Source organism: Molossus molossus, unplaced genomic scaffold, assembly GCF_014108415.1.
Source record: "Molossus molossus isolate mMolMol1 unplaced genomic scaffold, mMolMol1.p scaffold_m16_p_2, whole genome shotgun sequence".
In the NCBI taxonomy this organism is placed as follows: domain Eukaryota; kingdom Metazoa; phylum Chordata; class Mammalia; order Chiroptera; family Molossidae; genus Molossus; species Molossus molossus.
Window position 1 is genome coordinate 14,184,509 of NW_023425355.1, and position 24,326 is coordinate 14,208,834.

The 24,326-nt window shown below is 33.5% G+C and overlaps 1 protein-coding gene and 1 non-coding gene across 3 annotated transcripts in view; one reads left to right on the forward strand and one right to left on the reverse strand.

Annotated features, from left to right (window-relative positions):
* DACH2 (dachshund family transcription factor 2) overlaps positions 1 to 24,326 on the forward strand; it is a 563,669-nt gene that overhangs the window by 330,326 nt on the left and 209,017 nt on the right. The gene's annotated exons all lie outside the window — the stretch shown is intronic.
* LOC118636708 lies at positions 16,919 to 17,025 on the reverse strand. Its single transcript, XR_004960696.1, has one exon. It is a non-coding gene; the product is annotated as a U6 spliceosomal RNA (small nuclear RNA).

Below are 24,326 nucleotides of genomic sequence, written 5' to 3' on the forward strand. Positions count from 1 at the left end.
GGTTAATTTCCAAAATATATAGAGTGCTCATACAGCTCAACAAAAGGAAGACAAAGAACCCAATTAAAAAATGGGCAGAGGAACAAAATAGACACCTCTCTAAGCAGGGCATACAAATGGCCAAGAGACATATGAAGAAATGCTCAACATCACTAATCATCAGAGATGCAAATTAAAACAACAATGAGGTATCACCTCACACCTGTCAGAATGGCCGCCATCAACAAATCATCAAATAACAAGTGTTGGAGAGGGTGTGGAGAAAAGGGGACTCTAGTACACTGCTGGTGGGAATGCAAACTGGTGCAGCCACTATGGAAAACACTATGGTGTTACCTCAAAAAATTAAAAATTGAACTTCCATTTGACCCAGTGATCCCACTTGTAGGAATATACCCAAAGAAGCCTGAAACACCAATCAGAAAGAACATATGTACCCCCATGTTCATAGCAGCACAATTTACAATAGCTAAGATCTGAAAACAGCCCAAATGTCCTTCAGTAGACGAATAGATAAAAAAGCAGTGGTACATATACACAATGGAGTACTATGCAGCTGTAAGAAAGAGAGATCTCTTATCCTTTGAGACAACATAGAGGGACCTGGAGAGCATTATCCTAAGCGAAACAAGCCAAACAGAGAAAGACAAGTATCATATGATCTCACTTATTTGTGGAATATAATGAACATAACAGTCTGAGGAACGGGGTAGTCCCAGATATGTGGAAGTGGGGTACAGACTGACAATCCCTAGAAGAGGTGGTGGGGGAAGAGATAAACGACAGAACTTATATGCATGTATGCATGAACAATGGACAGGGCAGCAAAGCTGGGGACAAGGCGGGGAAGATGGGGGAGGGGGGAGTCAGTGGGGGAAAAAGGAGAAATGTGTAACAAAAATAAATTAATTAAATAAAATATAAATAAATAAATAAATTATGAAAAAGAAAGTAAAACAATTTTTGGAGGATACAGGCAGGTAAAATGTTCTTTAATTTTTTTTAATTGCACATTTTATGATGTAAGGCCCTGAAGGCATAAAAGTTTGAAGGGTAAGATTGTGATAAGATATTTACACACACTGCTTTTCCCTGCCACTTTACTTACTCTCCTTCTGGACCTGATAAGTATTTCATCTTTTCTTAATGAAACTATCAAACATAAATTTTGACATGTTTCATTTCTAAATTCAATGTCACCATTGCCAAAGATGTCCTGTACTTTCAAATATCAAAGAATGAAAGGTGCTGATAAAGACTGATAACCAAGGAGGCAGGAAAGGCTGAGCAGAAAGAAGCCTTCTTATGAACTTAGTTAATTACTTTTTCTTTATTTAAAATATCTTTCTTAGTAGAACAATCAATCTTAAGTTAAAAGAAAACTCTCATGGTAAAACGCATTAACATGTAATACCGAATAATTGTTCTGATTAAAATTTAATAGTTATACTTGGGTCAATATGAGAAATAGATGAGAAATATATCTCTTTAATGGAGGGAAGGAATTTTTTTATCTGAATGGGGATCATTGGTTTATTGATGTGCCATGTTTGGCGCATGCTGGTAAGGAACTGTGTTTCCATTATAAACATTACTTTAGTGAGCTTTAAAAATAATCTATGAAGACTGATGCCAATTTGAAGCTCTTTCTGTAATAGATTTGGCACTTGAGAGTAATTTTTTCTTTACAGATTTTTAATGACCAAAAAATTGATCTGGCTTGCTTTAGAGTTACAGCAAATTAGAACAAATTGTTAATTATGTTCAGCTGCATTTTGGGGTGGGGGGTGCTTAAAAACCACAAACAATGACTATGATTCCAATAAAAGTTGGCAAGTGATTTATCCAGAGTTTTAGTTAGATTGTATGTGCCATTTAGCAGAGTCGCCTAAGAAGGAGATTTAATCTTGGGGAGGATTCTACCTAATTTGCAAATGAATTTTATGGGATGCTCTTCGTCTTTTCTTAAACTCCACTATAACATAATGTTCATCAGAACAGAATTGACTAAATCCTGAATCTTTCTTACGCCTAGAAGGGGGTGGGTAATTACTGAAGTCATAAAATAAACCACATTAGAACACATTAGAAATACAAGGCCACTCACATAAGCAATGCACCATAAGTAATTGTTGATTGCATTGCAATATTAAAGAGCCACTCCAGTGTACTTTGACATTAGGGTGTGGCTATTCGGTTCAGCTAGGTTTCACTCCAGACAAATATGGCCTAGGTTGTAAGACTTTTTTGTAAGACTTTTAGGGCAGTTAGTTACATGCTCATAGATGTAACCACCTTCAACTAGTTATTTTGCAAATGTGTGCTAATGGTCACAGAAAAATGGGTTGTATAAAGTATAAATGGAACATTTAATATCTCTCTCCATTACCATGGAAAACCACATACTAGTTGCGCATATGTGCAGTGAACCTGTACAGTGTTACTTTTTGAAGTCTAATGATCAAAAGGAACATGATACTATTAATTTATAATTATTCGTTCATTTATTCATCCACTCATTTATTTATTCAACAAATATTTCACACCTTTATGGACCAAGTACTGTGTTAAACATGTATCACTAATACATAAATAACATAGTGTTTGTCCTTAAAGAGGTTAAAATTTTTAGGGGTCTAAGGACATTCACAATTAGTTAATATTGAATATCAATACTATAAGAGAGAGGCAAAGGAAAAAAGATATCATATTTTTGTGAGGGGAACAAGACATGAATTATAAAGGATATTTAATAAAGTTAAATGTAAGAAAATGGTTTCTGATTTTGCCTAATATGAATTAGCATATTTTACCCTAACTTACAATGGGATCCTTTTTTAAAACATACATAATTATTGGTATTTGTTAAAATAAATGGTTTTCCTAAATTTGTGCACAATATAGAATGTAAGATGCTTCCATGTCTTGACTATTGTAAATAATGCTGCAGTGAACAGAGGGGTACATATATTTTTTTTGAATTAGTGTTTTTGTTTTCTTCAAATAAATTCCCATAAGCAAATTAGCTGGATCATTTGGTCGTTCTAATTTTAAAGTTTTGAGGAACCTCCATAGTATTTTCTACAGTGGTTGCACCAATTTACATTCCTACCAACTGTGCAATATAGTTCCCTTTTTTCCACATTCTCCCCAACACCTATTATTTCTTGTCCTTTTGATAGTAGCTGCTTTAACAGGTGTGAGGTGATATCCCATTGTGGTTTTGATTGTCATTTCCCTGATAATTATTTCTGTTGAACATCTTTTTATGTACATGTATGTCTTTTAAAAAAAGTCTATTTAGAGCCTCTGCCCATTTTTAATTGCATATTTTTTACTATGGAGTTGTTTAAATTTTTAAATATATTTTGGGTATTAACCCCTTATAGATATATGATTTGCAAATATTTCCTCCCATTCAATTAGTTGACTTATTTTGTTGATGACTTCCTTTGCTGTGCAGAATTTTTTAGGTTGATGTAGTCCCAGTTAAAAAAAAAAATTTTTTTTTCTTTTGCAGTCAGATCCAGATATTCATTGCCAAGACTGAGGTCAAGGAACTTACTGTTTGTGTTTTATTCTAGGAGTTTTATGATGTCAAGTCTTACATCCATTTTGAGTTAATTTTTGTATATGGTATAAGATAGTGGTCAAGTTTCATTTTTGCATGTGGCTGTCCAGTTTTCCCAGCACCATTTATTGAAGAGGCTGTCCTTTTTCTATTGTATATTCTTGGCTCCTTTGTTGTAAATTAATTGACCATGTATGTATGGGTTTATTTCTGGATTCTCTATTCTGTTCCATTGATCTATGTGTCTATTTTTTATATCAATACCATACTGTTTTGACTACTATAACTTCATCATATAGTTTGAGATGCAGGAGCATGGTATGTCCAGCTTTGTTCTTTTTCTCAAGATTGTTTAGGCTATTTATGGTGTTTTAGGATTATGTAAACATTTTAGAATTACTTGTTTTAGTGTTGTAAAAAAGGCCATTGGAATTTTGATAAGGATTGCATTTAAGCTGTAGATTGTTTTGGGTAGCATGGACAATTTTAAAATGTTGATTTTTCCAATTCGTAAGCACAACTATCTTTCCATTTATTTGTGTTTTCTTCCATTTCTTTCATCTGAGTGTTACAGTTTTCAGTGTGTAGGTCTTTCACCTCCTTGGTTAAATTCATTCCTAAGTATTTTTTGATGCAGTTGTGAATGAGATTGTTTTCTTAATTTCTCTTTCTGATAGTTTGTTATTAGTATGTATAAACACAACAGGTTTTTGTTTATTGATTTTGTAAACTGCAACTTCACTGAATTCATTTAGTAGTTATAACAGTTTTTTTTTTGGTGGAGTCCTTATGGTTTTCTATATATAGTATCAAGTCATCTGTAAATAGTGACAGTTTTACTTCTTCCTTTCCAATTTGGATGCCTTTTATTCCTTTTTTTCTTGCCTAAATACTATGGCTCGTATTTCCAGTACTATATTGAATAAAAGTGACAAGGGTAGGCATTCTTGTCTTGTTTCGATCTAAGAGGAAGAGTTTTCAGCTTTTCATCATTGAGTGTGGTGTGTGCTATGAGTTTGTCATATGTAGCCCTTATTATATTGAGGTGCATTTCCTTTATAAACAATTTTTTGGTGTTTTTTTTTTTTTAATCATAAACAGTTATTGAATTTTGTCAAATGCTTTTTCTAAATCTACTGAGAGGAGCATATGATTTTTATTCTGCATTTTTTAATGTGGTATATCACACTGATTGATTTTCAGATGTAAAACCATTGTTGCATCCCTGGAATAAATTCCACTTGATCACAGTGTATACTTTTTATAATGTACTGGTGAATTTGTGGTGCCCTTTTGTGGTCTTTATCTTTTTTACTTGTGTAAATGACTAAAATCTTCAGTACTGTGTTAAACAGGAGTGGGGATATTCTGTAACTTTGCTTTGTTCCTTATTAGGGGATAGTGTCCATTCTTTCATTGTCAGATGTGATATTAACAGTAGAATTTTTGTACTGACCTTATCAGAGAGAGGAAGTTACTTTATATTCCTATTTTTCTGAGACTTTTACATTTTTTACCACGTTTAAATATTAGTTTTGACAATTTTTTTTTGTTGCATCAATCAATAATATCATGTGGTTTTATTCTTTAGAATGTTGATGTGATGGAGTACATTGATCCATTTGGAAATATTGAACCTGCCTTATGTCCCTAAAATAAACTCTACTTGGACATTTTTATTATATTATTAAGTGTGTATTATTTTTATATAGTTGAATCCTATTTGTCAATATTTTGTTAAGGATTTATGTGTCTACATTGATGGATATTTATCTGAAGTGGTTTTATTTTTCTTTTTGTATAATCTTTTCTGGTTTTGATATCAGGGTCATGTTTGCTTTAAAAAATGAAATAGGAAGTGTTTCCTTCTTTTCTAGAAGCACTGTGTAGAATTGGTACTATTTCTTCTTTGAATGTTTGATCAAATTACCTGTAAATCCATATGGGCTAAAAAATATGTTTTTAGAAAATTTCAACTATGAATTTAATTGATTTCATTTTTAGAGGAATATAGTGTCTAGAATTAACTTATATCAGTTTGGGTGAATTTTGGTGGTTTGTGGTTTTCAGAATATTGGTCAATTTCTTATGAATTGTTGAATTAATGAGCATAGTTGTTTTACATTTTTCCATTAATATTTTGAGGTCTTCAAAATATTGTATAAGACATTCTCCTTTTTATTCCTAATATGTGTGTTTTCTTTCACTCTTTATTTCTACTTCACGTTTTTCCCTTTAATTCATCCTTTAAAATAAAACAGCTTTCACAGATTTTCTCTATTTTTTTCATTTTTGTGTTTCTACTCTTATTTTATAGATCTCTTTTTAAATAAATTTACATTTTTGTTGAAAGTATTATAGATACCCCCTATTTCCCCCCCATTAACCCCCTCCTCCCCACTCCTGCCCTCCACTGCACCTTCAATGCACTATTGCCTGTGTCCATTGGTTATGCATATATGCATATACATTCTTTGGTTTATCCCTTCCCCCCATCCTCATTCCCTCTGAGGTCCGTCAGTCTGTTCCCTCCTTGCATGTCTCTGGATCAATTTTGTTCATCAGTTTATTTTATTCATTAGATTCCATGTATAAGTGAGATCATGTGATACTTGTCTTTCTCTGACTGACTTATTTCTTTTAGCATAATACTCTCCAGGTCCCCCATGTTGTCTCAAAGGGTAAGTGATCCTTTTTTTACAACTGCATAGTATTCCATTGTGTAAATGTATCACAACTTTTTTATCCACTCATCTACTGATGGGTACTTGGGCTGTTTCCAGATCTTAGCTATTGTAAATAGCACTGCTATGAACATAAAGGTGCATATATTCCTTCTGATTGATATTTCAAGATTCTTATTTTGCCTTCAGTGAAGGATATTTTCAGTGGATATATAACGATGTGTTGAGAAATTATTTTTTTTCAGTGCTTATAAATATTGTACCTCTTCATTATACTCTCCACAATTTCTGATAAGAAATACTTGGTCATTCACATTGTTGTTCTCATGTAGGTAAAGCATAGTTTTTGTTTAGCTGTTTGTAAGACTTTTTTAATGGTCTTTCTTTCCTTTAAAATAGTTTGATTTTAATATGTCACATATATTTTTGGGATAATCCTGTTTGAGGTCCAGTAAGATTTTTTAATCAGTAGTTTTGTGTATTTTGACAAAACTTGGAAGCATTCACTCATTTTTTCACATACTTTTCAGCACTGCTCACATTTTCTTCTCTGGGACTAAGATGACATAATACCTTTTGTTATTATTCCACAGTTTTCTTGGGTTCTGTTCAATTTTTTCAACTTCCTTCTCAGTTATTCAGCTTGGATCATTTCTATTGATAGAGCTTAAAATTCACTGACTTTTTCCTTTGTAATCTCCATTCTTCTACTGAGGCTATCCAGTACGTTTAAAATTTTGGTTATTATATTTTTAAGTTCCAAAATTTCCATTTGTTTTTTCTTTATATCTTTTTTCCCCATATACAGGGGTTGGCAAAGGTAGGTTTATAGTTGTTCACAGGGAAAAAGACATGCAGCTTATGAGTATTATTATAATAGCTTTATTAAATCAATAATTTTTCACAAACTGTAAACCTAATTTGCCAACCCCCTTTATATTATATATATTTAATTTATATATTATTTTTGCATTTATTTCAAGACTATTTATGATAATTTTGTTGGAATGTTTGTGTGATCTCGACATTGGCATTTGATTATTGTATTTTTAAGAGCATTATTGAGATATTACAGTTTAGCCTTTCAAGACTTATTCTTGTTATAGCACATATAACTATATTATTTTATTGCTAAATAATATTCCATTTTAATGGATAAACCAAATTTTGTTTACCCATTCATTAGTTGATAGACATTAGAGTATTTTCTCACTTTTTGGCCATTATGAAAGAATAAGGATGCTATGAACATTCATGTACAAATTAATTAACTGTTGCTTTGATTATATCCATCGTAATGGTATTGTCTCACTGTTTTTTTTTAAATCTGTAAACTATTTTTAGGCCAGTTTTAGGTTTATAGAGAAATTGAATGAAAATTATAGAGAGCTCTCAAATTTCACTCTTCCCTTATGTACAATTCCCCTATTATTATCATTTTTCATTAGTGTAGTACACTTGTTATAATTGATTAGCCAGATTCAATAATCACACATTATTAAGTGAAATCCATAGTTTACATTCAGGTTCACTCTTTATGTATTATAGTTCTATGATTTTTCACAAGTGTATATTATCATGTATACATTATCATAGTATCACACAGAATTCCTTTGCTGACCTAAAATTCTTCTGTGTTCCACCTAGTCATCCCTTTACTTCCTCCAAACCTCTGGCAACCACTGATCTTTGTCCCGTCTCTATAGTTTTTTTCCTTTTTCAGTGTTATATAGCTGGAATCATATAGCATGCAGTGTTTTAAGGCTGGATTTTTAAAAATCTAACAATGTGCATTTAAGATGTCTTTATGTATTTTCATAGCTTGATAGTTCATTTATTTTTATTGAATAACATTTCATTGTATGGCTGTACCAGAGTTTGTTTATCCATAATTATCAAAGGACATCCTGGTAGCCTCCAAGTTTTAGCAATTAGAAATGAAACTGCTATAAATATTCCTATGCAAGGAGAAAAATTATTGGATCATATAGTAAAAGTATGTTTAGTTTTGTAAGAATACCAATCTGTCTTCCAAAGTGGCTGTGCCATTTTGAATTCCCACCAGCAGTGAATATGAATTCCTGTTTCTTCACATCCTTGCCAATGTGTGGTGTTCTGTTTTGGATGTTGGCCATTCAACCAGATATTGAGGGTATATCATTTTTGTTTTGATTTGCAGTTCCTTAATAATATATGATGTTGAACATGTTTTCATATGCATATTTGCCATCTGTACACCTTCGGTTAGTTGTCTGCTCAGGTCTTTTGATAAATTTTTAATTGGTTTGTTTGTTTTCTTATTGTTGAATTTTAGGAATACTTTGTGTATTTTGGAACAAATCCTTTGCAAGATTTTCTCCCCAAATCTGGAAGAAATCCCAAAATTTGCCTTTTTGTTCTCTTAGCAGCCTTTAGTCATAAAGTAAGTTTTTAATTTGAAGTATAAATTATCATGTTTTTCTTTTATAGATTGTGCTTTAATATTGTGTCTAAAATGTCATCACCAAACCCAAGGTAATCTAGATTTTCTCCCATATTACCTTCCAGGAATTTTATGTTTTACACTTCAATGTATTATCCATTTCTAGTGAAATTTTTGTGAGTAGTGTAAGGTCTGTGCCTAGAGTAATTTATTTTGCATGTGGATATCCAATTATTCCAGTACTACTTGTTGAAAACACTACAATTTTTTCATTTAATCACCTTTGTTCCTTCATCAAAGATTAGTTAACTTTATATGTGTAAGTATATTTGTGGGCTCTCTACACTATTCCATTGATCTGTTTATCTAATCTTTCACCAATACCATACTCTCCTGATTACTGTAGCTTTATAGTAAGTCCTTAAGTATTGTCAGCCCTTTGATTTTGTTCGACCTTTTTAGTATCATGTTGTCTATTCTGGGGTTTTTGCATTTTCATATAATTTTTAGAATGAGTTTGTCAATTCCTGAGTATTTGATGGAGTTGTGTTGATTGCATAGATAAAGTTGGGAGAACTACCATTTTAATATTATTGATTTCTATCTTCAAAGTTTTGTAGTTTTCTATTATATTTTTTATACATACTTTGTTAGATTTATACTAAGTATTTCATTTTTTGGTGCTAATGTAAATGACATTGTTTCTTAAATTTCACATTGCAACTATTCATTGCTGGTCTATAGGGAAGCAATTTACTTTTGAATATTAACTTTGTGTTCTGCAACCTTGCTATCATCACTTATAGTACAAGGAGTTATTTTATTGATAATTTGGCTTTTTCACAGAGTTATGTTATATAAACAAAAACAATTTTATTTCTTCCTTCCAAATCTGTATACTTTGCATCTCCTTTCCTTGCCTTCTTGCATTAGCTAGGACTTCCAGTACGATGTTGACCAGGAGTGGTAATAAGAAACATCATTGCCCTGGCCGGTTTGGCTCAGCGGTTAGAGCGTCGGCCTGCGGTCCTGAGAGTCCCGGGTTTGGTTCCCGCTAAGGGCACGTACCTCGGTTGCGGTTTGTCCCCGGCCCTGGTTGGTCGTGCGGGTGGCAGCCACTCGATGTGTCCCTTTCACATCGATGTTTCTCTCTCTCTCTCTTCCTCTCTCTCCCTCCCACTCTGTCTGTAGAAAGGATGGAAAAATGTCCTCGGATGAGGATTAAAAAAAAAGAAACATCATTATCTCATTCTTGATTTCAGCAGAGAAACATTGACTTTGTCACCATTAAGTATAATGTTAATGGTAGGATTTTTATGGATGTTCTTTATCAAGTTGAAGTTTCTATCTCAAGTCATTTAGTACTTCTATCATGAATATGATTTGGATTTTGTCACTTTTTTATTTCTTTTAATGTTTAGTCTGGTTTTAATATTAATGTAATTCTGGTTTCATAGAATGATTCAGAAAGTATTCCCTCTGCCTCTATTTTCTTTAAGAAATTATAGAAAATGTTTGGTATTATTTACCAGTGGACCCATCTGGGTCTGGAGTTTTAGTAGATATGGGCCTATTGAGATTATTTATTTCTTCTGCATGGGTTTTAGTAATTTGTTTCTTTTTAGGAATTGTTCCATTTCACCCATCAGATTTGTGAGCATAGTTATTTCTAATATTCTTTTATCAATTTTTAATGTTTGTAGAATCTGTGGTGATGACTTATGTTTCATTTCTAATATTACTAATTTATATCTTCTCTCTTTTTTCTTATTTAGTCTGGTTTGAAGTTTATACACTTTATTGATCTTTTCAAATACTCAGGCTTTGTTTTCTTTGATTTTCTGTTTTTAATTTATTGATTTCTGCTCTAATATTATACATTTTCTTCTGCTTTCTTTGCTTTAATTTGATTTTTTTTCTGTTCTAAGTTGGAAGCTTTGATATGTCATTTGATATATTTCTTCTTTTTAATATATCTATGAAACTCAATAGATTTTCCTCTAAGCCCTTCATTAATCACTTTCCACCAATTTTGATAAATGTTATATTCATTTTCATATAGTTAAAATATTTTAAATTTCACTAGAACTTCTTTTTGACCTATGTGTTCTGTAGAAGTATGCTATTTAATCTCTATGTATTATGGATTTTCAGGTATCTTTCTGTTATTGATTTCTAGTTTAGTTTCATTTGGATCTGAGAGTATACTTTGTATGATTTCTATTCTTTTAAATTTGTAAAGCCATGTTTTATTACCCAGAATGTTTTTAGTCTTGGAGAACGTTTACAGTACTTTGAGAAGAATGTGTATTCTGCTGTTGTTGGATAAAGAATTTATAAATGTCAATTAGATCCAGTTGATTGATGGTGCTATTCATTTTAACTCTGTACTTACTCATTTTCTGCTTGCTGGATCTGTCAATTACTGATAGATGGGTGTTGAAGTCTCCAACTACTAAAGTGAATTAGTTTTTTTCTGCCTACAGTTCTATCAGTTTTTGCCTCTCTTATGTTGATGCTTTGTTGTTAAGCACATTCACCTTAGGGAATGTTATGTCTTTTTGGAGAATTGACCCCTTTATCATTACGTAATGACCTTCTTTATCCCTGACCATTTTTATTGCTCTGAAGTTTGGTTTGTTTCAAATCAATACAACTCCAACTTTCCTTTGGCTGTGTTAGCATAGTATGTCTTTTTCAGTCTCTTTACTTTTAATCCATTTCACTTTATATATAAAGTTGTTTTTTTATAAATTAGATACAAATGAGTATTTTTTATCCATTCTAGTAGTTCTTGTCTTTTAATTGGTGAATTTAGACCATTGGCATTTAAAGTGATTATTGAAATAGTTGGATTCATATCTATCATATTTGTAACAGTTTCTATTCATTGCCCTGTACTTGGTATGTGCTTTCAATTCCCTGTCTATTCCTACCTCTCTGGGTTTAACTGAGCATTGTATATAATTATATTTTATCTTATTTTTTAGCATTACAATTACACTTGTTTTGCTGTTTTTGTGGCTGACCTAGAGTTTGCAATATACATTTATGACTAATCCAATTCTGTTTTCAAATAATACTATTTCCAATACCTTATGTTTAGTGTAGTTACCTTGAAACAAAGTGTTACTAATTCCTCTCTCCTGGCCCTTATAATATTGCTGTCATTTATTTTGCTTATCTTTATGTTAAAAATTGCCAAATGTATTATTGCTATTACTATTCTCTATATACTGTTAACTGTTAAATCAGTTAAGAATAAGGAAAATAAAATATTTCATTTTACCTTCATTTATTCCTTGTCTAATCCTTTTTTCTTTATACAAATCCAAATTTCAGACCTATATAATTTTCCTTTCTGAAGAATTCCTTCTAACATTCTTTTGCTTGGCTAGTCTGCTGGTAAACATTTTTTCTCAGTTTTTGTTTATATGACAAAATCTTTTTTGACATATGACATAAATAATTTCTTTTTTACCTTGAATAAAAGTGTCACTGAGTAAAGAATTGTGGATTGGTGTTTATTTTTTCTTTCATCACTTTAAATATTGCACTCCACTCTTCTCACTTTCATGGTGTTTTTAGAGAAGACTTGTAAATCTTGTCCTTGATTCTCTATAGGTATGGTTTTCTCTCTGCTTGCTTCTTTCATAATTTTCTCTTTGTTTTTGATTTTCTGCAGTTTGAATATATTGTGCCAAGCTGTGGTAGAAAAAGGGAAAAATATGAATATATTCTCCTTGCTTACTTGTTTTATGAGTTCCTGGGTCTGTAGTTTGGTATCTGCAATACCATTTCACTATTCAAATATATTTTTTCTTTCTGTCTTTCTTTTTTCTTTTGATATTCCCATTATACATATGCTGTACCTTTTGTAATTTCCCCACAGTGCTTGGATATTCTGTTGCATTTTTTTTCATTATTTTTTTATCTTTGAGGTTAAGAATGCAAAGTTCATATTGTCCTCTCTTCATGCTCACTGATTTTTAGATCATGTCTATTAACAGATGATCATATCAAAAGCATTCATCATTTTTGTTATAGTTTTTAATTAGTTTCTAGCATTTCATTTTGTATATTTCTTAGAGCTACCATCTTTCTGCATATATTAGTCACCTTTTCTTTTATGTTTTCTACTTTTGCTGTTACTTTCCTTAGCATATTATTTAGTTATTTTTCATTCTCAGTTTGATAATTCCAAATTCTGTTCTATATCTGAATCTGGTTCTGATGGTTGCTGTCTTTTTAAACTGTGAGGTTTTTTTGTTGTTGTTGTTCTTTTTTGTCTTTTTCTATGCCTTGCAACTTTTTGTTTGAATCTGGACTAGATGTACTGAATAAAAAAAACTTAGGTAAATAGATCTTTTAGTGTGAAGTTTTATATTTATTTGACTAGATGTTAGATTGTGTTTAATGTTTATGATTGCTATAGGTGTCAGAAGCTAAAATTGTCTCTATTTTCTTTGTCTCCCCTGTGGGCCTTGGATTTCCCTAGAGACTACTTCTTAAATGTTTTCTAGACATGGAACTTTTTATGGGTGACTAGAGTTTAATATAGTTAGTTTCTGGTAAAATCAGTTAGGCTCTGGTAATATTTTTTCCCTGAGTACATTTCTAGAAAAACAGAATGCTCTGGGCATATTTCAAAATGGCTACTTTTCCCCTTCCCCTGCCAAAACACTAAGAAAATTTTCTCTGACCTTCACTATGAAAACCTGGTAGGTCTCTTGGAGGTAAAACTCCTGAGTGAATGGCCCTCACTAGAGTTTTTAACTCTCAAGCTTGTCTACACTGCCCCTTTGACAATTTGTCATTTACAGTTTAAGATTTGTATTTTAGTATTGGCTCCAATAGTAAACTTCTTTTCTTAGACCTCTGTTCTCATAAGTTGTGATTCTATATATTCAACTGTCTTTACAATTTTGAGGTTAAAGTTTCACCCTGTGGCATCAATACTATGATGGATCCAAAAGGAAATCTTGATTTTCAGTTTCAGTTGTGATCTTGTCTTTCACTTTGATAATTTAGGAACATGTTTTTTGTTTCCTCATATTTCTAAATCACCCAAATTTCTTCATTTTATTAATTTAGAATTTATATGGTGGTCAGAGAATATACTTTGTATATTTTCAATTATTTTAAATTTGTTGATGTTTGTTTTATTGCCAAGTAGATGACCTGTCTTGGAGAATGTTACGTGTAATTGCAAAGAATGTTTTCTGCTAACTTTGGGTATTGTATTCAATAGCTGTCTCTTAGGTCTTCCTGCTTTATAGCGCTGTTCAAATCTTATATTTCCTTGTTAACTTTCTGCCCAGTTGTTTTGTCATTGGAAGTGGACTATTAAATATGATTACAGATGACCTTTGAACAACATGTGTTTGAACTGTATGGGTCTATTTATACATGGATTGTTTATAATAAATATTCAGTTGGTTCTCTGTATACCTGGGGTTCACATCCATGGATTCAACAAACTGTAAATCTAAATTTCCGATCCATGGTTGGAAATCCATGGATTCAGAAGGCTGACAGTATGTGTTTTCTGCCATTATATGTGAGACTTGAGCATCTGTGGATTTTGGTATCTGCAGAGGACCTAAAACCAATTCTCCCCGTGAAAACTAAGGAACAAGTGTGGTTAAGTTTTTGAAGAATCCAAAGTTATGCAAGGATTTTTTGACTGTGTAGGGATTAGTGCCCCAACTCCCATTGTTTAAAGGTCAACTGTATTCAAATATCATTTGAGTTGCCTATTTTTTTTTTTTTTTTTGTCATTACTTAAGGCTTTGAATCATGCATTTTAGGGCTCTATTTGTAAGTGTATATATATTTGTAGTCATATCTTCCTCCTATATTCACCATTATTATTTAAAAATGTCATTCACTATTGCCAGTAACATTTTTTGTTGTTACTCCTTATGCAAGGATATTAATTTTTTTTTTAATTAATAAATTTATTTTTGTTTCAGATGTTTCTCCTTTTCACCCCACTGATTCCCCCCTCCCTCTCCCTCCCCGCTGTGTCTCCAGCTTTGTTGTCCATGTCCATTGTTCATGCATACCTGCATATAAGTTCTGTGGTTTATCTCTTCCCCACAACCCCCTCTTCTGGGGATTGTCAGTCTGTACCCCACATCTACATCTCTGGGACTACCCCGTTCCTCAGACTGTTATGTTCATTACATTCCAAAAATAAGTGAGATCATATGATACTTGTCTTTCTCTGTTTGGCTTGTTTTGTTTAGGATAATACATTCCAGGTCCCTCCATGTCGTCTCAAAGGATAAGAGATCTCTCTTTCTTACAGCTGCATAGTACTCCATTGTGTATAGGTACCACTGCTTTTTTATCCATTTGTCTACTGAAGGACATTTGGGCTGTTTTCAGATCTTAGCTATTGTAAATAGTGCTGCAACAAACATGGGGGTACATATATTCTTTCTGATTGGTCTTTCAGGCTTCTTAGGGTATATTCCTAGAAGTGAAATCACTGGGTCAAATAGAAGTTCAATTTTTAATTTTTTGAGGTAACACCATATTGTTTTCCATAGTGGTTGCACCAGTCTGCATTCCCACCAGCAGTGTAGTAGAGTCTGTTTTCTCCACACCCTCACCAACACTTGTTGTTTGATGATTCATTGATGGCGGCCATTCTGACAGGTGTGAGGTGATACCTCATTGTTTTAATTTGCATCTCTGATGATTAGTGATGTTGAGCATTTCTTCATATGTCTCTTAGCCATTTGTATGTCCTGCTTAGAGAGGTGTCTATTTAGTCCCTCTGGCCATTTTTAATTGGGTTCTTTGTCTTTCTTTTGTTGAGTCATATGAGCACTTTGTATATATTGGAAATTAACCCCTCATCTGAAATATCATTGGCAATTATGCTCTCCCATACAGTGCGTTACCTTTCCAATTTGATGATTGTATCTTTTGCTGTGCAGAAGGTTTTTAATTTGATGTAGTCCCATGTGTTTATTTTCTCCTTTGTTTCTATTGCTTTAGTTGATGTATCAGTGAAAATTCTGCTGTGTATGATGTCTGAAATTTTGTTGCCTACATTTTCTTCTAGGATTTTTATGGATTCATGAGTCACATTTAAGTCATTTACCCATTTTGAGTTTATTCATGTGTATGGTGTAAGTTGATGGTCTAGCTTCATTTTTTGGCATGTAGCTGTCTAATTTTCCCAACACCATTAATTAAGGAGGCTGTCTTTACTCCTCTGTGTGCTCTTGCCCCTTTGTCAAATATTAATTGTGCATATTGTCTTGGGTCCATTTCTGGGTTCTCTATTCTGTTCCACTGGTCTATCTGCCTGTTCTTGTGCCAGTACCAAGCTTTTTTGATTACAGTGGCTTTGTAGTATAACCTGAAATCTGATAATGTGATCCTTCCAAATTTGTTCTTCTTTTTCAAGATTGCTGTGGCTATTCGAGGTCTTTTTTGGTTCCATATGAAGTTTTGAAGTATTTGTTCTAGTTCTGTGAAATATGTCGTTGGTATTTTGATGAGGATTCCATTGAATCTATAGATTGCTTTGGGTCATAAGGACATTTTAATGATGCTAATTCTTTCAATCCATGAACAAGGTATGTGCTTCCACATTTTTATATCTTCCTCCATTTCTTTTTTCAATGTCTTGTAGTTTTCTGAAATAGGTCCTTTATTTCTTTGGTTAAATTTATTCCTAGGTATCTTAATTTTTTTTTTTTTTTTTTTTTTTTTTTTTGCCACAATGGCAAATGGGATTGTTTTTTTAGTTTCTTTTTCTATGACTTCATCATTGGTGCATAAGAATGCCGTCAATTTCTTGACATTAATTTTGTATCATGCTACTTGGCCAAATTCATTCAAGTCTAGTAGATTTTTGATTGTTTGGGGTTTTCTACGTATAGCATCATTTCATCTGTGAATAATGACAGTTTCACTTCCTCCTTTCCAATTTGGATCCCTTTTATTTTTTCTTCCTGTCTGATTGCTGTGGCTAAGACTTCCAGTACTATGTTAAATAAGAGTGGTGAAAGTGGGTATCCTTGTCTTGTTCCTGTTCTTAAGGGAAAAGCTTCTACTTTTTGCCCATTTAGTATGATGTTGGCTGTAGGTCTTTCATATATGGCCATTATTGTGTCCAGTTATGATCCCTCTATTCCCAGATTGCTGAGCATTTTTATCATAAATGGGTGCTGGATTTCGTCGAAGGCTTTTTCAGCATCTATTGATACGATCATATGAAAAAATATGGAATGCTTCACGAACTTGCGTGTCATCCTTGTGCAGGGGCCATGCTAATCTTCCCTGTATCATTCCAATTTTAGTATATGTGCTGCCGAAGTAAGCACAAGGATATTTTTTTTCATTGATTTTTAGATAGAGTAGAAAGGAGAGAGGGAAAGAGAGAGAGAAAGGGAGAAACATCGATGTAAAAGAGACACATCAATTGGTTATCTCCTGCAGGGCCCCGACCGGCGCCAGTAATCAAACCTACAACCCAGGTACATGCTCTTAGACTGGGGATCAAACCTGTGACCCTTTGGTCTGGGAGTCAATACTCTAACCACTGAGCATAAACAGCCATGAACCTAGTAGCATTTTTAAAATGTCTCTTTTGTCCCTCATCAGAGGACATACACTTAAGCATAAATTTAATCACCATGGGATGACAAAGTTTTAGCATAATTCTCTTTGACTGTCACTTTCTGTGATATCTTTGTCAAACTGCTTGCTTCTGGATATCACATACTTCCCTTAGCCCCGGAGTCACATTCACCTGATAGTTTTCTTATTTTTTATAATACATTGGGTCATAAATGCTATGTTGTCTGATTCAATTATAGTCTGGCCTCTTTGTAGGGGTTGTTTTTATTGGCTAGTCTTTGAGATTTGTTCTGACCCCAGGAGGGATCTTCTTAATTGTCTTTTTTTCATTATTTTCCTTGGTTAATTTGTTGGCCTGTGGTTTAGTTGGTTGCTGTCATGGAATTACTAACCTTCTGATTATTGCCTACATCTAAAATGTCCATTATATTCAACAGCACCCTTAAATTTAAACTTTTCAAAACTCTTCCAAATAAAGTCAATTCCCTTGGGGAGCATTTCTTAGTTTTCTGTTATTATGAACAAACTTTCTCTCTTAGAAAAACAAACAAACGGACAAAAATAACTCTACACCATAGCACTAGAGTTAAGAGCAGGGAAGTGGCTCACTTCTCTCAGAACGACATCCCAGGTTCACAGGGCAGTAGCTTCTGCCCTTGTTGGCCCTTCCCAGGATGGAACTTCTATCTTTTGAATGAGCTTGGATCACAGTGATTTGGGCCCCACTATTCTTACGTCATTGTATCTATGTTAAAACTTCTGCCTTATGAGTTAAGGCTAGGTAGAAGAAAAGAGCCCCAGAACACTGTATCACTCTTGCCTAGAATAGAGCTTTTGCGACATGAAACTGGGTTGGATGAGAACTGTCTTATCTCTCCTCGGAGATATTGTAGCTCTAAATTGAGATCTGCAGGATGAGAGAACACTGTGTTTTTGGTCACATCTGCTCACAATGGAGCTTGCCTCTTAATAAATTGAAGTAGGAAAGAGGGAGATAGTGTTTCCTGGCTCAATTTTCACAGATTCTTACTATTATTATTGGGGTTTAGCATATTTTTTTGTTATTTTTTTTATTGTTGTTTGCTGTATTTCATTGACTAGTTCTAGAGACTTTAAATTTTTAATTTTAAATGATTCTCATCAATTACATTTGCCCCCTCCAGGGACTAGTGCTGCAGAGCTCCTAATGTCACCATGTGGTAGTCACCTCTCTTGTTGATTTTTCCCCCCTGAGAGTTCAGTCAGTCTTTGCTGGTTCTTTGTGTATCTAATAATTTTTTATTGTATTCTGTATATTTCAAATATTATGTTAGGAGACTACAGGTCTTCTTTGAAGGCTATGAAGAATGTTACTTGTTTAGAACATTGATGTTTTTGCTTCTTCAAGGAATGAGTCTATTTATGTTCTGACCATAATTTCTTATCCACATTTTACATGTTGTGCTTTGAATGTAATCACGATTATCAAAGACTTTGCAGTGATTTTTAGACCAATCCTTTCAGTGCACTACCTAGGACATTCTGGTGCTTGGTAGTGGTTTAGTGTAGTTTAATTTAGTTCTCAAAATCTTTAGTATGCAGATTGCGATCATAACCATGTGTGCACCATTTAGGATTGGTACCAGGATTGCATAAACAACTTTATAAGGTCACTGTCTCAAGTGCTTCTGTCTTTCTGAGCCCTCCTATGATTTCTAATTCTCTGGGCCTCTTCTTTTCAGACCTTTGGATAGGTACGTGGGGCTTACTTATCCCAGTATATTGTGCTCTCCCAGTCCTTTGCCTGTGTTGAGTTTAAGTGGTGGAAAGTCAGAGAGAAAAAAAATAGCTTTTGGGTGGCATGATCTGCTTGGTTTCAGACCTCCTCTGATCAGAAGGGTAAATTCCTATTCTCTTGATTGTACACTACAAATTTTTAGAGAGCTAGAGCATGAGGGATCAGAGAAAGGAAAAAAAAGAAAAACAAAAAATGATTTTTTTTTTTTTGAGGATTTTCACAATTGGAATGATAGGTGTTCCCTTTCCTGCTCCTTGAGCCAGAACTTGAGGACTTCTCCTCTTTCCCTCTGTGTCTGTACCAGAGCCCATTTCTATGTTTCAGACTATAGTGACTTTAAGCTAGGACATGCTAGAGGGAACATTTTTCAAACTCTCTTCCTGGGTCAGTGGTACTTTGAATTCTAATGTTCTTCTTCTATAGCCCTATTGTGTACATTTTAGAATTCTCAAATGGCTACATCATGCATTCTGTCCAGATGTCATTTTTGTTTGTTTGTTTGAAAGAGAAAGGGTGGTATGTGTTTACCTCATTTTACCTGGAACCACTATGAGTTTGGTTACAGCAAATATTTGACCTTTCCCTGTATACCGAGGTACGTGATTCCTATACTACTGATCACACAAGTAGATCAGGACATAGGATTTCACTAGTCCTTGCTGTAGTTGTAACAAGGCCTCTGAGTTTTTGATGAACTTTGTTTAGGGTTATCCATTAATTACTAATTTCTACTAGTAGTCCTAAGGAGAGACCAAAGGTATACATCTATGAAGTCCAATTAAACTCACAGCCTTATGCTTTACAATATAAGCTCTCTTGAAATTTATTTCATTTGCTTCTAATAATATTTGAAACTCTTAAAAGTTTATAGCTAAAATGTTTATTTTAATGCATATTTTATTTAACTAGACACCATTATTACTATATTAAAGTAAAGAATGCATTACTACTACATTATTTTCATTGCAGGTTTTTACTACATGGAGCACCTATAATATGACTTTAATATTATTATTAGATTTTAATATCATAGACTACTACCCTGAAGATGATATTGTTATTTATTTACTTTTCAATTTAATAAATAGTAGTATGTCAAAAGATAACAAGCATCTTTCTCTTCTCTTCAAATTAACCAAATAGAAAATACAGGAATGGAAGTCAATAGGCAATCATCTATGAATGAATTAAACTGGAAGTTATGATTGAGGCCAGTTGAAACTGAGACATACAGAAATTGCTTCTCAATTATAAAAATCCCGAGTAAATAAAATAAGAGCAGCCGGTAAATTGTATACTTTCTATTATGTCTGGTTAGAGAGCTTGATAATATATTTATGTTTAGTTCAATATACAATGCAGTTTTCTTTCATTATTGAGGATCATTATATTGAGATCTTTCGAATGGGAAAGATAACTTATTTCCTTGAGAGAATGTGATGTTGTTTTTCAATATCAAGGACAGAATTCAGAATTCTCTCTCTCTCTCTCTCTCTCTTTTTTTTTTTGTCTTTTGAACAAAGCATTTATATAAAGAACAACTTTAAACAAGGGAAATATTAATCTAGAGATCCAGTGCTTATCTCAAAATGAATGGGTAGAATAAAATGTACTTTGGTTCTTTTGTGTTTATAGAATTATAGAACTCTATTGTTGTGAACATCTCTGGTCCACATTTGTTTGCTTTAATGTTTTTCCATCCTCTTCCTCCTCTTCATTTGTTCAATAGCCACCTATTGCATGTAAGTACTTAAAATATATATAGAAATTGTAATGGAAAAATTTTAAATATTATTTTTTGCAGTCCTAAGGTTGTCATTGTCCTGGTTTGGAATTGTAGCTCTATGCATCTGGAAGAACATAAATGGAATTTTCTGCCTTAAATTACATTTGTAGAGAGAATTACAGAGAGATAAAAATGTACACTTTAATGAGAAAATGCAAAGATGGTATTCACATATAGTTTTTAAACTACATTGAGATATAAACAAACCTTTTATTCCTGAGATTTGAGGAAATTATTAAATATTACAGAAATGTTTCCTTGTTTTCTATTGAGAAAAATACTGGTTTAAGAAATATAATCAATAATATTGTAATAACTATGTATGGTGCCAAATGGGTACTGGAAATACCAGGAAAAAAACTTCATAAATTATATGATTGTCTAACGACTGTGTTGTACACTTGAGATGAATACAAAATAATAGTGAATGTAAACTGTAATTTAAAAAAATAACATGCCCAGCTGGTGTGGCTAAGTGGATTGAGCATCATCCCATGGAGTGAGAGGTCCCTATTGGATTCCTGGTCAGGCCACATGCCCGGGTAGTGGGCTCGATCCCCAGTGGGGGGCGTGCAGGAGGCAGCCGATCAATGTTTCTCTCTCACATAGATGTTTCTCTCTCTCTCTCTCTCCCTTCCTCTTTCTCTCTAAAAAAAAAAAAAAAAAAATCAATAAAATATATTAAAAAAACAAAACAAAAAAAATTAATTAAAAAAAATAAATTTGAGAAAACCTAATAAAATATAAACTAAAACTAATTCAGAATTCTGGAGCAGGATTTTTAAAAAGTATCACTGGTTACAAGAAAGAAAATTATTGTGCTGATTTTAACTTTAATTTTGTTCAGAAAGCATACCTAGTACTGTAAAAATATTCTTCTAGTTCAATATTGTACACTGGTATTTTTTTATTGATGATGGACATGTCTTATTTATGTGCAGGCCAATACAATAGGCAATAGTCACATGTGGCTATTGAGTGAAAGGTGAAAGTTGGTGGTTCGAGGTGCCAGGCATGCTAAATAGCAACCTCAAACAGTGGATAAAGAAAAAATTGGTTTTATTTAAAGAAAAGAGGGTGGCGGATGGGGATATCCAAAGGGAAGGACTACACATCACAGAGTCATGGGCTATTGGGTCTATGATGGCAGCCCCTGGGAGCATTCTTATATGCATCAACTGGCAAGAAGCTTGTCAGTCGGTGAGTTTTGGGGTCTTGGTTGGTGGGTTTGGGCAGGGGGTTGGGTCTACAGGAATGCGGATGTGTGATCAGGTGCTTCTTTGTTTCCTGTTGTCCTGCAGCATTTCTTGTCTGGCCAGTTACCCTGTGGCAGGAAGTTTGTTGTTTGTTCTCTTAAGGTGGGGAGGCTTGTAAAATGGCCATTAGGAAGTTATATTGCCCAGGTAAGTCCTAACATTGAGCACTTGCAATGTGGCATGTGTGACTGAGGAACTAGCTAGAGATTATAATATGATACAGTACAGTTCTGGGCATTGTTGCAAATACAAATATCATTACTAATAAGTTAGTATTTATTGTATTAACATTTCACATTTATTTATCTAGTTATTTATATTCATTACAACTTCATTCTTATTACACTGTTTACAGTGAAAGATGAGAAAGATTGCAGAGTAAAATAATTTGCAAAGACATAGTTAGTGAAAAACAAAATTTGGCTTCATACCCAGGTATTGGCAATTCTGAATATCTTTTCTCTCAGTATCTGTGTATAGGTTTTTTTTGTGTGTGTGTATATGTGAATACCTTTGTATGTTTTAGATAAATACCCATCAGTAGAATTCTGGGTTATATGGTAAATGCATGTTTCATTTTATTAGACAATGTCAAACTGTTTTCCTGAGTAGCTGTATAATTTCACATTTCCACTGGCAATGAGTGGCAGTTCACTTGATTTACATCCTTGTCAGAAATCAGTGTTGTCAGTTTTGGGGATTTTTTTCTAATGGGTATATTCTGCTACCTAATTGTAGTAGTAATTTGCATTTACTGAATGACTGAGGATGCTGAGCATTTTTTTTTTTTTTATCCTCAACTGAGGACTTTTTTTCCATTTTTGTTCAGATAGAGTGGGATGGAGAGAGAGGATGAAAGAGAGAAGAAGAGAAACATCGACGTGAAAGGGACATATCAAGTGGCTGCCTCCCACATGACCCTAACCAGGGCTGGGGATGAATCGCAACCCAGATACGTGCCCTTGTCTGGAATCGAACCCGCAACTCATTGGTCCTTAGGACGACGCTCTAACTGCTGAGCCAAACCAGCCAGGGCCTGAGCATCTTTTTATGTGTTTGCCATCCTTATATATTTCATAAACTATCCAGATCCTTAGTACTATTATATTGTGTATTTTTTTTCTTGTTGTTAAGTTTATATATTCTTAATCCAATTCTTTTATCAAATATGTCTCTTTTTAATATTTTCTCTTATGTGTTGAGTTGTCTTTTCATTTTAAAACAGTGTCTTTCTAAGAACCCAAGTTTTTAATTTTGATGAAACCCAGTTTATAAATTTTTTAAGGATTATGGTTTTTCATTTTATCTAAAAAATCTTTGCCTAATCCAGGGTCACTAGATTTTCCATGTGTTGTTCTAAACTATTTTATAATGATGGGTTTTACAATAAGTCTATTATATTAGTTTGCTATCCTTATCATAGCAAAGTACCACAAACGGGCTGTTTTAAACTCAGAAATGAATGTTTTGACAGTTCTGGAGGTTGGAAGTATAAAGTCCAGGTGTGGGCACAATTTGCTCCATTTGAAGGCTGTGAGGGAAGGATCTATACCATGCCTGTCTTCTTGTCATGGAGATGCCCCTCTCTGTCTCTGTACATTGTCTTACCTCTGTACATGTCTCCGAGTCCACATTTTCCCTTTTTATAGGATATGAGTCATATTGAATTAGAGCCCACCCAAATTAACTTCTTTCAACTACATTACTTCTATAAAGACCCCTCAAAACAAAATCATTATTTTAAGGTACTGTAGTTTTGAACTGCAATGCATGAATTGGTGAGACACAATTAAACACATAACACTCTGCCTTCTCTTCTCCCTAAATTTATGCCCTTCTCACATGGAAGGTGCATTCACCTCCAACCAGCATCCCATACTCTAACTCCAATATCTCTTCTAAATCACATAGAAATTGGCTATGGGTAAGATTCTGGGAATGATTCATCCTTTGCGGCACAATTCTTCTCCAGCCGTGACCCTATGAAACCAGACAATTTATCTGCTTCCAAATACAGTGGTGAGACAGGCATAAACTAGACATTCTTCCCATTCCAAAAGGGAGAAATCAAAAGGAAGAATGGGATCAGTGCCTCCTAAACAAGTCAGAAACCTCACAGGGGCAACTGGATTCGATTATAAGGTTTGAGATTAATCCTTTCAGGCTGTATGCTCTGTCCTCTGGTACCAGAGAGTGGCGACCCCACCCCTTGTTCCTAGATAATGT